The 11,637-nt window shown below is 36.0% G+C and overlaps 1 pseudogene; it reads right to left on the bottom strand.

Annotated features, from left to right (window-relative positions):
- Positions 1 to 1,640: 1,640 nt before the first annotated feature.
- LOC123391164 lies at positions 1,641 to 11,227 on the bottom strand (annotated as a pseudogene).
- Between the last annotated feature and the right edge of the window lie 410 nt (positions 11,228 to 11,637).

Raw genomic sequence — 11,637 nt, 5'->3', positions numbered from 1 at the left:
AGAGAGAAATCACAAGTAGATGGAGAGGCAGGCAGAGAGAGAGAGGGAAGCAGGCTCTCCGCTGAGCAGAGAGCCCGACGCGGGACTCGATCCCAGGACTCTGAGATCATGACCTGAGCCAAAGGCAGCGGCTTAACCCACTGAGCCACCCAGGCGCCCCAACACAAGATGCTTTTTTAAGGAATGGGTAAATTAGTAGTTTTGTGAAGAACTAATTGCCAGGATATCTTGTACAATGTTGGTGATATAGAGAGTACTGGTTACAAAAAGTCAGATGCAAGACTAAAGTATGAATTTTCTTAGAAATAAGCAGTGGTGATTTAGGCAGGAAAAGTTTGGGATCATAGTATTAGATATTTTTCTTAATTAAATCTGGATGGTTGTTGACTCATGGTTTTGGAAGTATGAACTACAAGGGGTAACTTGTTCTCAAAGTGGGAGGAAGGGAATCCTGTTTGTTCAGAAAACACCTGAATCTATAATCTCAAATATAATATTGTAGCTGTATGTATTTCTAAGGATAAAGTACTCATTGATGAAAGACCAGCTCCATCCCTCTGGAGAAGTATTCCCTGAATTTAAAGGATATCTGTCTTATGACATTAGCTGATAGTGATTTGACTTAAAGGGATGGAGCCATAGCATTGATACTGGAAGAGGAGCAAGGAGGAATGGCCATAAAGATGTTCAATATGTGATCAGATAACTTAAGCCCTCATATTAGAGATTCATGCATAAGCATGGGAAATTTAATTGCTCAGGGGATTTCATTAGAGTTCTGTACCCCTCTTCTTCTGGTATTCATCAGACTGATTATTTATTTCCTTTCATTTTTTTGAGAGAGAGAGATAGAAAAAAAGCAGGCATGAGCACAGGCAGACAGGCAAAGCAAGAGGGGAGAGAGAATCCCAAGCAGGCTCCACATCCAATGTGGAGCCCAACATGGGCGTTGATATCATGGCCCTGAGATCATGATCTGAGCTGAAGTCAAGAGTTGAATAGTTAACTCACTAAGCCTCCCAGGTGCCTAAGACTGATTCTTCCTAAAGAAACACACCATTACCTTCAGACTCCTGTGTGACAATCTGAAATATTTGTGACTGATATTTCAGCTGTGATTCAAGACTGTATTGCTTTCTTTATAAATGTTCTCTATCTTGACTGTATCATTGTCTACATACTAGTCATAACTTTTTTTTTATTTTTTTTAAAGATTTTATTTATTTATTTGACAGAGAGAGATCACAAGTAGGCAGAGAGGCAGGCAGAGAGAGAGAGGAGGAAGCAGGCTCTCTGCTGAGCAGAGATCCCGATGTGGGACTCGATCCCAGGACCCTGAGATCATGACCCGAGCTGAAGGCAGCGGCTTAACCCACTGAGCCACCCAGGCGCCCCCATACTAGTCATAACTTTAGCAAGATGTTACTATTAGGGGAAATTGTGTTAAAGATATATGGAATCCTCTGTGCATCATTTCTTACAATTGCATGTGAATATACAATTATTTCAAAAGAAAAGTTTGGTTAAAGAAAAATCAATGAGTAGTGACAATACAACAATCATTTATTCTTTAAAATTTTACTAATTAGATAGGGTTCAGCAAGTTTTAAGCGATGTCAACTGAACCAGCCAGACGAGGATCAGTAAAATTCGGTAGCAGCCAGTCCAGTGACTGTCTCACATGCTGGAAGTTGGCTGGCTTGCACATTGTCTGGGAGCTCAGGTGAAGTTGTATTCTCTTTCATGTATATCTTTACTATGGCTGCTTGGGCTTCCTCAGACTGTGGTGGCTGGTCTCCTAAAGAAGGATTTGGAAGGTAAGAGACTTGAATGGCTTCTTTGGATGTACTCACATGAAACTTCTGTTTCCAGTTATCAAAGCAGCTATTGATATAGCATAAATAAAACTCAACTTCTTGAATGGAGGAGCAATATAGGTGCCCAGGAAGACATACAATTGATTGGCTTGTATCAGAAGACCTTTCAGCATCAGTGTGCCCTTTGTCCATAATAACTGAGTTTATTTTAAAAATCCATTCTATCTCCTGTCAGCAACATGAAGATGACTGCCAAGAACTGTGAAGGGGTCTGAGATTTTATATTACTTATAAGCTAACAAATTAGTCTGTCACATTTTATAGATGCTGTAAAACTTCTTGTAAGAAACAAAGAAACATGAATCAACTTATATCAATAGTAGTAAGTCAGAGTATCATTGTTCTCTGTGTTAGGATTTTTAAGTCCTAACTTCTTTGGGGTGATATGTCTTAAGATAAGATCATGTTGCACATGGGTTTGAGATACTAGTCTGGTACCCAAAACCAAAGGCTTAGCCCTTTTGGGACTGGCTGCAAACAACCCACTCCCTTTACTCTATCCTTGCCTCTAGGAAGTAAGGGCTAAAGGAAATAAATCCTGCTGTGGTGGTCTGGACCTACCTCATTTCCTATGTACCTAGACAAACTTCTCAGTGTAAGAAGATGTATAAGGCATGCATTTTGGAATACTTAAAAGGAGGTAGAATGTAATTTTAAAATCCTTTTAAATGAAAAGATGAGGAGCTCCTGGCTTGTTCCATTGGTTAAGTGTCTGACTAGATTTAGGCTCAGGTCCTCTTCTCAGGGTTGTGGGACTGAGTTTTGCATGGGACTCCATGCATAGTGGAGATCTGCTTGAGATTCTCTCCCTCTCCCTCTGCCTCTGCCACCACCCCTGCAGGCATGCACACACACTTTCTCTCTCTATCAAACAAATAAATAAGTCTTTAAAAAGTACATGGAAAGAATAATTTGTAAGAAAATTAAAGAAAAAGTTCAGATGCCTATACAAATGAGGGAATTCAAAAGCAGTAGGGTAAATGTCAGAGCTGGTGTATGTATTATATCAATCCAAGACGGCTAGAGGTTGATTGAAAAGCTATTTCATTCCTCTACAAAATAAAGTTACTGAATAAAAGAGTATCCCTCAGGGCGCTTGGGTGGCTCAGTGGGTTAAGCCTCTGCCTTCGGCTCAGGTTATGATCTCGGGGTCCTGGGATTGAGTCCCGCGTCGGGCTCTTTGCTCAGCAGGGAGTCTGCTTCTCTCTCTCTCTCTCTCTCTGCCTGCCTCTCTGTCTACTTGTGATCTCTCTGTCAAATAAATAAATAAATAAATAAATCTTTAAAAATAAAAAAAAGAGTATCCCTCTTTGTCTTCTTTCTCCCTTCTTTGGATCTCTTCTGAGGGAAAAAGTGTCTTTTTGCCTCAGTACAACTAGACCAGAAAACCTAGATTCACAGGCACAGTTAAATGTTGTTTGTTTGTTTGATATTTGTAGTGTATTATTTTATCTTATTTTGTGACAAAATCTTTGTAGCTCATGGATACATTCAAAGGCATATCTTGGAATCAAAGTTATGTCTTAGAACATCGGTGATTTAAAAATATTAGCTGTAAAATAAATAATTTTTAGCAAAAATTTATTTTTTTAAATTTTTTTAAAAAAATAATTTTTCTTTCTCTGCTTGACTTATTGTACCCCTGGGGATAAAAATATATGTTTATAAAAAATAAAAAATTAAAAAAAATAATTTTTAAAAACCTAATAAATATTAGCTGTAAAAATAAACAGGAAGAGATGAATCAAAAATTATTTTCTTGTATATTAATAATGTCCTCATACTGCCTTTTACTATTTCATTACTTAGCTTTAGATTTTAGCAGTATACAGGAATTGGCTGTTTTCATTTTTTTCTATGAAACTATAGTTAATCACCATATGTGGAGCTGGGAATATTCTCTCTGACTCTTTACTTATCAAGCTGTTCAGTTTTGAACAAGACAATTAACCTGATTTTGTTCAAAAGCACATAGTGTTTAAGGTGGGGTGCTTTAGATACAGACAAAAAGGGCTTCGGATCTTTGATTCATTCCTTATGACCCAAATTGGCTTTGACAAACAATATAAAGTCTATTGATAAACAGTTTTCTTACATTTAAAATGTAAAAAATAATACCTACCCAATAGTTTTGTTGTAAGCACTTCTCATAATAATACATAAATACTTAGTAAGGTAATTAAATGTAAGAGCCTAATAAATATTAGCTGAGGTATTTTAATATTTCAGTTATTATTAATACCTATCTCATAAGGTTTTTGAAAGGATTAGTTAAATGTACAAATGTACAAATATTTATTATTAAATATTAAATATTTAATATTATTTAAAGTATATCTCATGTTTTTTAAAAAGATTAGTTTTCCTTCCCTTTATTGTTCCTAATCTGCTTACAATCATCAGTAGGAATATATGATTCTCTGTAATTATTAAAGCCAACCTACCAACCAACAAACAAAAGAACTATTATAGGGTAAATTAGGAAAATGAAGCATTTAAATAAAATGTACCTGATTTGTTTTAGGATTGAATCTTAATTATTGCATTCATAAGGACTAATTTTAGTGGTCCATTTTACTGATAAAGAGAAAATTTAGGTAGCTTGTGTGTACGTACACAATACAGATGGAAAAGTTGTGGGGTATAAACTGGGGAAGACTGCTTTTAGAACTTGTAGTATTAAACCAAAGTGTTACAGCTCTCTTGGTTTGCAAGCACCCTAACTGATGATGTAAATTGTAATGAGGTCTCTGGTAGCCAGAATGTAGCCATTAGCATGTTCATGTCAGTCTGGCTTAAAAAAGCATTTGCTAATTTATTTGCATATTTTTACTTAGTCACAATTTTGTCAGTTCTTTTCATTATTCTTGTACAAGTTCTTGATGGTAAAAAAAAAACTTTAAAATTGGTTTAATATCACACTTTTTAATATCTTTCCCAATTATACAAGATAAAATTAATAGCTATTGCAGGACATTTCCAGGAGAGATATTTAAAGTCATACCACTAATTGTTTTTTAGATTATTTACAGAAAACAATCCATGTACTATTTATCCATCAAATGATTAAGCTCAAGGCCTTAAGTAAAATTGCCTACTTGTGAATATTATTTTTGACAGTCACTTTTTAATAAAATCTGTGAGCATTGCATATATCACAAATGTAAATTAAGCATATTCTTCATTCACTAAGAAATATTCATATGATCAAGGTTTGGCTATAATCTATTGACCAGAAAATCCTTTGTAATTACTAGCTTCTCTGGTACTTACAATCATAGTTTTAATATTCGATCATTATTGTTAAATTCTTTAAAAATTAAGATGATACTATTTCCAGGATTTTAGAAGCATTTCAATAAGCCATGGCAGTATATGGGCTGCATATTGGCTATAAAAATGACAATAGTTACTGCAGGGAACTGAATATCATTCTCATATTTCCACAAAATTATTTAATTAGTCCTTATATACTGTATCAACAGGACTAATTGAGGATCTAAGGATAATATTGGGAAAATTCACATTTTTAGAGAAATGCAGGAGTTTGTGAATATATATATGTATACATATATATATAGGTATATATATGCAATATATATATGCAATGCGGGTGTGTGTCTCTTTCCTTTATTAATAGTTTGATATACATATTTGTTAAGAGTTGAATGCCACCTGAAGTCATAAAACAACACAGGCATAGTGACATATTATATTATATTCCAGTATATCACGCTTTGGCTATTTTGAGAAAGTCTATTTGATGAAAACCAGGAAAGGAAAACAATAGGTAGCAGAGAAAGGAACACTTCTGAATTTTCTCAGCCGGCAGAATGGCTTTTTATGGGAAGCCAGAGAATCTTATCTGCGAACAATTTCCATTCGATGCAGTTATTTACTTTAGTCACAAACCCTTTCATATGAATCCAAAAATACCTTTTATGGTCGGCTAATGTGAATTAATGGTGAAACCACTAGTGGCCCAAGCGAATGACTGTGGTTCACCTCACTACTCTCTGTCACCCAGAAGCTCTTTCAGTGTGCCAGTACATTTCTAAATCTCATTTGGTCCTACTTGGGACCAGTGATATTTATTTACCAGCAGGTAATCAAGACATAATTTTCATCTGTAGTTATCACCAACATGAGTCTCTAATTTACCATTCATCCAAACTCTTCATTGATCAGCAACAAGGTACAAAGATTTATGCTAGGGATTGGAGAGCATGGGGGAAAACTCATTTTCTGTCCTCCTTCCTGTCTAGTAGGAGGAAGCTAAAAGGAGCTCTAATAAGCTAAGACAAAATTAACTGGTCTTAGAGGTAAGAAGAGAGAGTAGTGTGGCAATGTACAAGAGCTGTGGACCCAAATGGGGTTTGGCTCTCTCCCTCAATAAATCATTCAGCCACTATTGCAAAAATACAGTGTAATAAGTGTCCTTATAAGCTGAGCAGCTTGCAACATCAAACATTTTTCTCATTCTGCAGGACATCTGGGCTTTAGCTGATCTAGAATTTGCCCCTCCCCAAATCCTGGAATCGGCTCTAGATTGTGCATTGGTTTCAGGTTTACTCCATATTTCTCATCTCCTTGGAGAAATGACTTTCTGAGACATGTTCTTATTACACAAGAAAGTCATATGACCCCGGGTTTTTGCAATATGAGCTTTATATATTTTATTTCTTTATTTTTTCTTTGAGATCATAATTTTATTTCCTTTCAATATATACCCAGAATTGGGATTCCTAAATCATAAGATAGTTCCAGGGTTTTGTTGTTGTTGTTGTTGTTGTTGTTGTTTTAATTTGTTTTCAGTGTAACAGAATTCATTGTTTATGCACCACACTCAATGCTCCATGCAATATGTGCCCTCCATAATACCCACCACCTGGCTCTACTTCTAATAGAATCAAGTTTTCTTTATGAGAGAGACTATTTAAGAAGGCTCTAATGTCCAAATGTCAAGGATAAGATGCGTGTAAAAGAAGAACCCTTCCTGAACCCTTCCTCTCTCCCTTCTTCTACAATCATTATGATGATGGCACACTATTTTCAAATCTTTTGTTAGTATTACAACGTTGATGACCTTGGAAGGTTGTATTTCACTTCTCAGAACTCCTTAATTTGGGGAGGTATAAATTACTCTGGATCACACTTTCAGACAAGTTAGAGTAAATCAAACCATTCTAAGAAAAATGTTACAGACTTTGAGATGTTGCAGTCTCGAGTCTAGTGAGAGGTAAAATCTTAAGGAGGAAGAACAGATGGTTTAGAAAACACTTTCACCATGATGAGGAAAGTTTAAATTTTCTTAGGAGTAAGGACTGATATTAAATTTTCAGTTTTTTCTCTTATACTGGGCTGAGTTATTTTTCTCTTCAAATACTACATGCCCACATGTAAAGTCTGCATCACACAACCAGCTTCTGTAATTTGACTTGGAGGAATGAAGGAATAAAAATTCTGGGCAGTATAGATCAAAGTAGCCATAGAAGAAAACAGGAGTTGCAAGATGCAAGACAGTTTGAGGAGGTGAAAAATTTGGCAGCTGGAAGAAATCACAATGAGAGGTGAAACTGTAAGAAAGTTAAGGCTCCCAAAGAATCTTGGATTCAGAGGTATCTCCAAACTTCCAGCATTCTTAGTTTCCCTTTGCAAACTCTACTTCTCCCAACTGGTAGGCCCACAAACCCATGGTCCTTTAATTCCCATTAAGTGGAGGAGGGAGATTCATATACTTCTTTCATCATTATAAAAACCGCTGCTCTCACCAAGATAGCCATAGTTCCTTGGGTATGGGATCTTCTTGGATATTTGGTGTCTTCAACAGGGACAGGACCATGCCTTATTTGTCCAAAGGATCTCCCGTGTCTAGCTCAATGGCTCACCGAGAATGCTCTCTCAGAATAAGACATCTACTGGGTTTCTCTTCTAGTTGGCTTGCAATGCAGTAACAGCATGCCACAGACTGTGTTGCTTAAGCAATGGCCTTTTTTTGTTTTATTTTGTTTTCACAGTTCTAGAGACTGGAAGTCCAAGATCAAGATGTCACCATTTGGTTTCTGGTGAGAGTGATCTTCCTGGCTTACACATGTCACCTTTCACTGTCACCTTTCTTCATGTGGCCTTTCCTCTGTGTGTGTGTGTGTGTGAAGAGAGTTGTGAAAAAATATATATATCTTTAATTTGTTTTAACATTTTATTATTTTTTCAGCTATTACAATAGCTAATTTGGTATTAATATAAAATATCTTGTGATCTTTACTTTTAAAGACAATAGTTAACTATTCCAGGTAACTATTCCATGGAATGCCTCTAATATTATCATGCTAGAACTGGAGGAATTTGATGTAAATTTAAAAAACAACAAAAAAAAAGTGTAGTGTTTGCTTTTTTATAGATGTTATAGCCTTTATTTTTTTCTTATTTATTTTTAAAAAGATTTTATTTATTTATTTGTCAGAGAGAGTGAGCACAGGCAGACAGAGTGGCAGGCAGAGGCAAAGGGAGAAGCAGGCTCCCTGCTGAGCAAGGAGCCCAATGTGGAACTCCATTCCAGGATGCTGGTATCATGACCCGAGCTGAAGGCAGCCATTCAACCAACTGAGCCACCCAGGTGTCCCGTTGTTGTAGCTTTTAAAAAACAGTTATCACTTATCTATTCTCTCTCTCTCTTTTTGGTATAAACACTAAGATGTTCCTTTGAAGGTCAGAAATATGATTTATCAGTGAGATAAGCTTGCATTGGGTTTAAGCCAGGGAACTTGCTTCCTAACTTATTCTAAGACTTCATAAACATACATTTATGTAGGATAAACCATTTTGAGAAAGAAAATAAGTTTATGAAAATCTAGAAGGAAACACTATTTTATTGGTGTTATTTTTTGTTTGTTTCTGTTTTTGCAGAGGTGGCATTTTTTAATGTAAATGAAAGGATTTTCTAAATTGGGGATAGGCCATTCCTCCAAATTTACAGTCTCTTTCAAATGTAAAATTTTGAGGAGTTATTTGATTTTTAATTATTTTGGATGAATGATAATTAACATGTTTAATTTTATACTATTTTAACAATATAACCATTATTAATAAAAAGCAAACACATTCTATACTCATGCATTATGCTCAAATAGCACAAAATTACTGAGTTCACTCAACAGCTATAAAGCACACAGTAAGTTATTCTGGGATTAACTTTTTGTGTGAAATAAATATAGCTGTGAAGCCACAAAGAATACTTTAATGACTACAGGCAGACCATTTGGTTGAAAATACAAGTGAGTTAACTTGTCAAGTTTTCTTTTTGTTCTTTCAGTTGCTGGGTAGCTATCAAAGACTAAATACATTTCCATCTGTGAACAAGTATAATCTATTGATATATGCACACTCATGAGATAGGAAGAATCACAGATGGGAAATTGAGACATGACAGATTTAGAAAGGCTTTCCTTGGTTTGGGGTGGCTGTGGAAACTTCTTTAAAAAAGATAGTAATGAAATTTCCCACATTAATTGACTTCTTGACAAATAATTTCTCTGTAGCATGCAGTGCTATTTGATAGCCTTTTACCCAAAGTGGAACTTCTTTCAGAATTGGAGTCAATCATCTCAAATCGTGTCACTGCTTTATCAACTGAGCTCATGTAATGGTCTAAATCACTTGTTAGCATTTCAACATTCTTCACAGCATCTTCACCAGAATTAGACTCCATATCAAGAAACCACTGTTTTTGCTTATTCGTTTGAAGCAACTCCTTATCTCTTAAATTTTATCATGAAAATGATAAGCAATTCAATTCCATCTTCAGGCTCTACTTCTAATTCTTGTTCTCTTACTATTTCTGCCACATCTGCAGTTTCTTCCTTCACTGAGGTCTTGAACCCCTCCAAGTCATGCATTAGGGTTGACATAAAATTCTTCCAAACTCCTATGAATGTTGATATTTTGACCTCTTCCCATGAATCACAAATGTTCTCAATGGCATCTAGAATAGTGAGTCATTTCCAGAAGGTTTCAATTTACTGTGTTTAGATCCATGACAGGAATCACTATCTATGGCAGTTAGAGCATTATGAAATATGTTTCTTAAATAATAGGACTTGAAATTAGAAACTACTTCTTGTCCATGAGCTGCAGAATGGTTGTCGTGTTAGCAGATCTGAAAACATAATTAATCTAGTACCTCCCTATCAGACCTCTTGAGTTACAAGGTGCATTGTCAGTTAGCATATTTGTAGTAGTAGCATTTTGAAAGGACTTTTTTTTTTTTTTTTTGAACAGTAGGTTTTAGCAGTGGGCTTAAAATATTCAGTAAACTATGTTGTAAAAAGATGTGGTGTCATCTAGGCTTTGTTGTTCCACTTATAGGGCACAGTTAGGGTAGATTGAACACAATTCTTAAGGGCTTTAGGATTTTCAGAATGGTGAAAAAAATGAGCATTGGTTTCAACTTAAAGTCACCTGTTGCACTGGTCTCTAATAAGAAAGAGAGTTAGCCTATCCTTTGAAGTTTTGAAGCAAGGCATTGACTTTTCTTAACTAAGAAAATCCTAGGTAGCATCTTCTTCCAGGAGAAGTCTGTTTCATCTACATTGAAACCTGTTTAGCATAAGCACCTTCATTAGTGATTTTAGCTAGTTCTTCTGGGTAATTTGTTGCAGTTTCTACACCAACACTTGCTGCTTCACCTTGCACTTTGATGTTGTAGAAATTGCTTCTTTCCTTAAATCTCATGAGCCAACCTCTGCTAGTTCCAAGCTTTTCTTCTGCAGCTTTCTCACCTCACTCAGCTTTCACAGAAATAAAGAGGGTTAGGGCTCTGCTCTGGATTAGGCTTTGGCTTAAGGGTGTTTCTGGTTCGATTTAAGTAGACCACAAAAACTTAATATCAGCAATAAGGCCATTTCATTTTTTAATTATTCTTGGGTTCACTGGAGTAGCATTTTTAATTTCCTTCCAAAAATTCTCTCCTGGGACTCTTGGGTGGCTCAGTCAGTTAAGCATCTGCCTTTGACTCAGTTATCCCAGGGTCCTGGGATCGAGCAATGCATTGGGCTCCCTGCTGTTTGGGAAGCCTGCTGCTCCCTCTGCCTTTCTCTCTCTCATAAATAAATAAATCACATATATCTATCTATCTATATATATATATATAGTTATATGTATGTGTGTGTGTGTATTTTTTTTTAAAGATTTCTCTTTTGCATTTGCAATTTGGCTATTTGGTACAAGAGGGTTAACTTTTTGCCTGTCTTGCCTTTTGAACTGCCTTCTTCATTAAGCATAATCATTTCTAGCTGTTGAATTAATGTGAGACATATGAAACAATTTCTTTCACTTGAACACATAGAAGCCATTGGAGGGTTATCAACTGGCCTAGTTTCAATATCTTCGTGTCTCAGAGAACAGGAAGGTCAAGGAAAGGGGTAGAGATGGCAGGGGGCTAGTCAGTAGAACAGAACACACACAACATTCATTGATTAAATTTGCCATCTTATATGGGCATGGTTCATGCTGCCTCGAAACAATTACAATAGTAACATAAAGATCCCTTATCACAGATCATCATAACAAATATAATAATAGGGGTTCCTGGGTGGCTCAGTCATTAAGCATCAGCTTTCAGCCCAGGTCATGATTCCAGGGTTCTGGGATCGAGCCCCACATCAGGCTCCCTGCTCAGTGGAAAACCTGCTTCTCCCTCTCCCACTCCCCCTGTTTATGTTCCCTCTTACTCTGTCAAAAAAAAATGATCTTAAAAAAACAA

Source organism: Mustela putorius, unplaced genomic scaffold (genome assembly GCF_011764305.1).
Source record: "Mustela putorius furo isolate JIRA1106 unplaced genomic scaffold, ASM1176430v1.1 tig00000083_pilon_pilon_pilon, whole genome shotgun sequence".
In the NCBI taxonomy this organism is placed as follows: Eukaryota; Metazoa; Chordata; class Mammalia; order Carnivora; family Mustelidae; genus Mustela; species Mustela putorius.
Note: the sequence above shows the minus strand (reverse complement) of the source record. Positions and strands in the feature narration are given on the sequence as shown.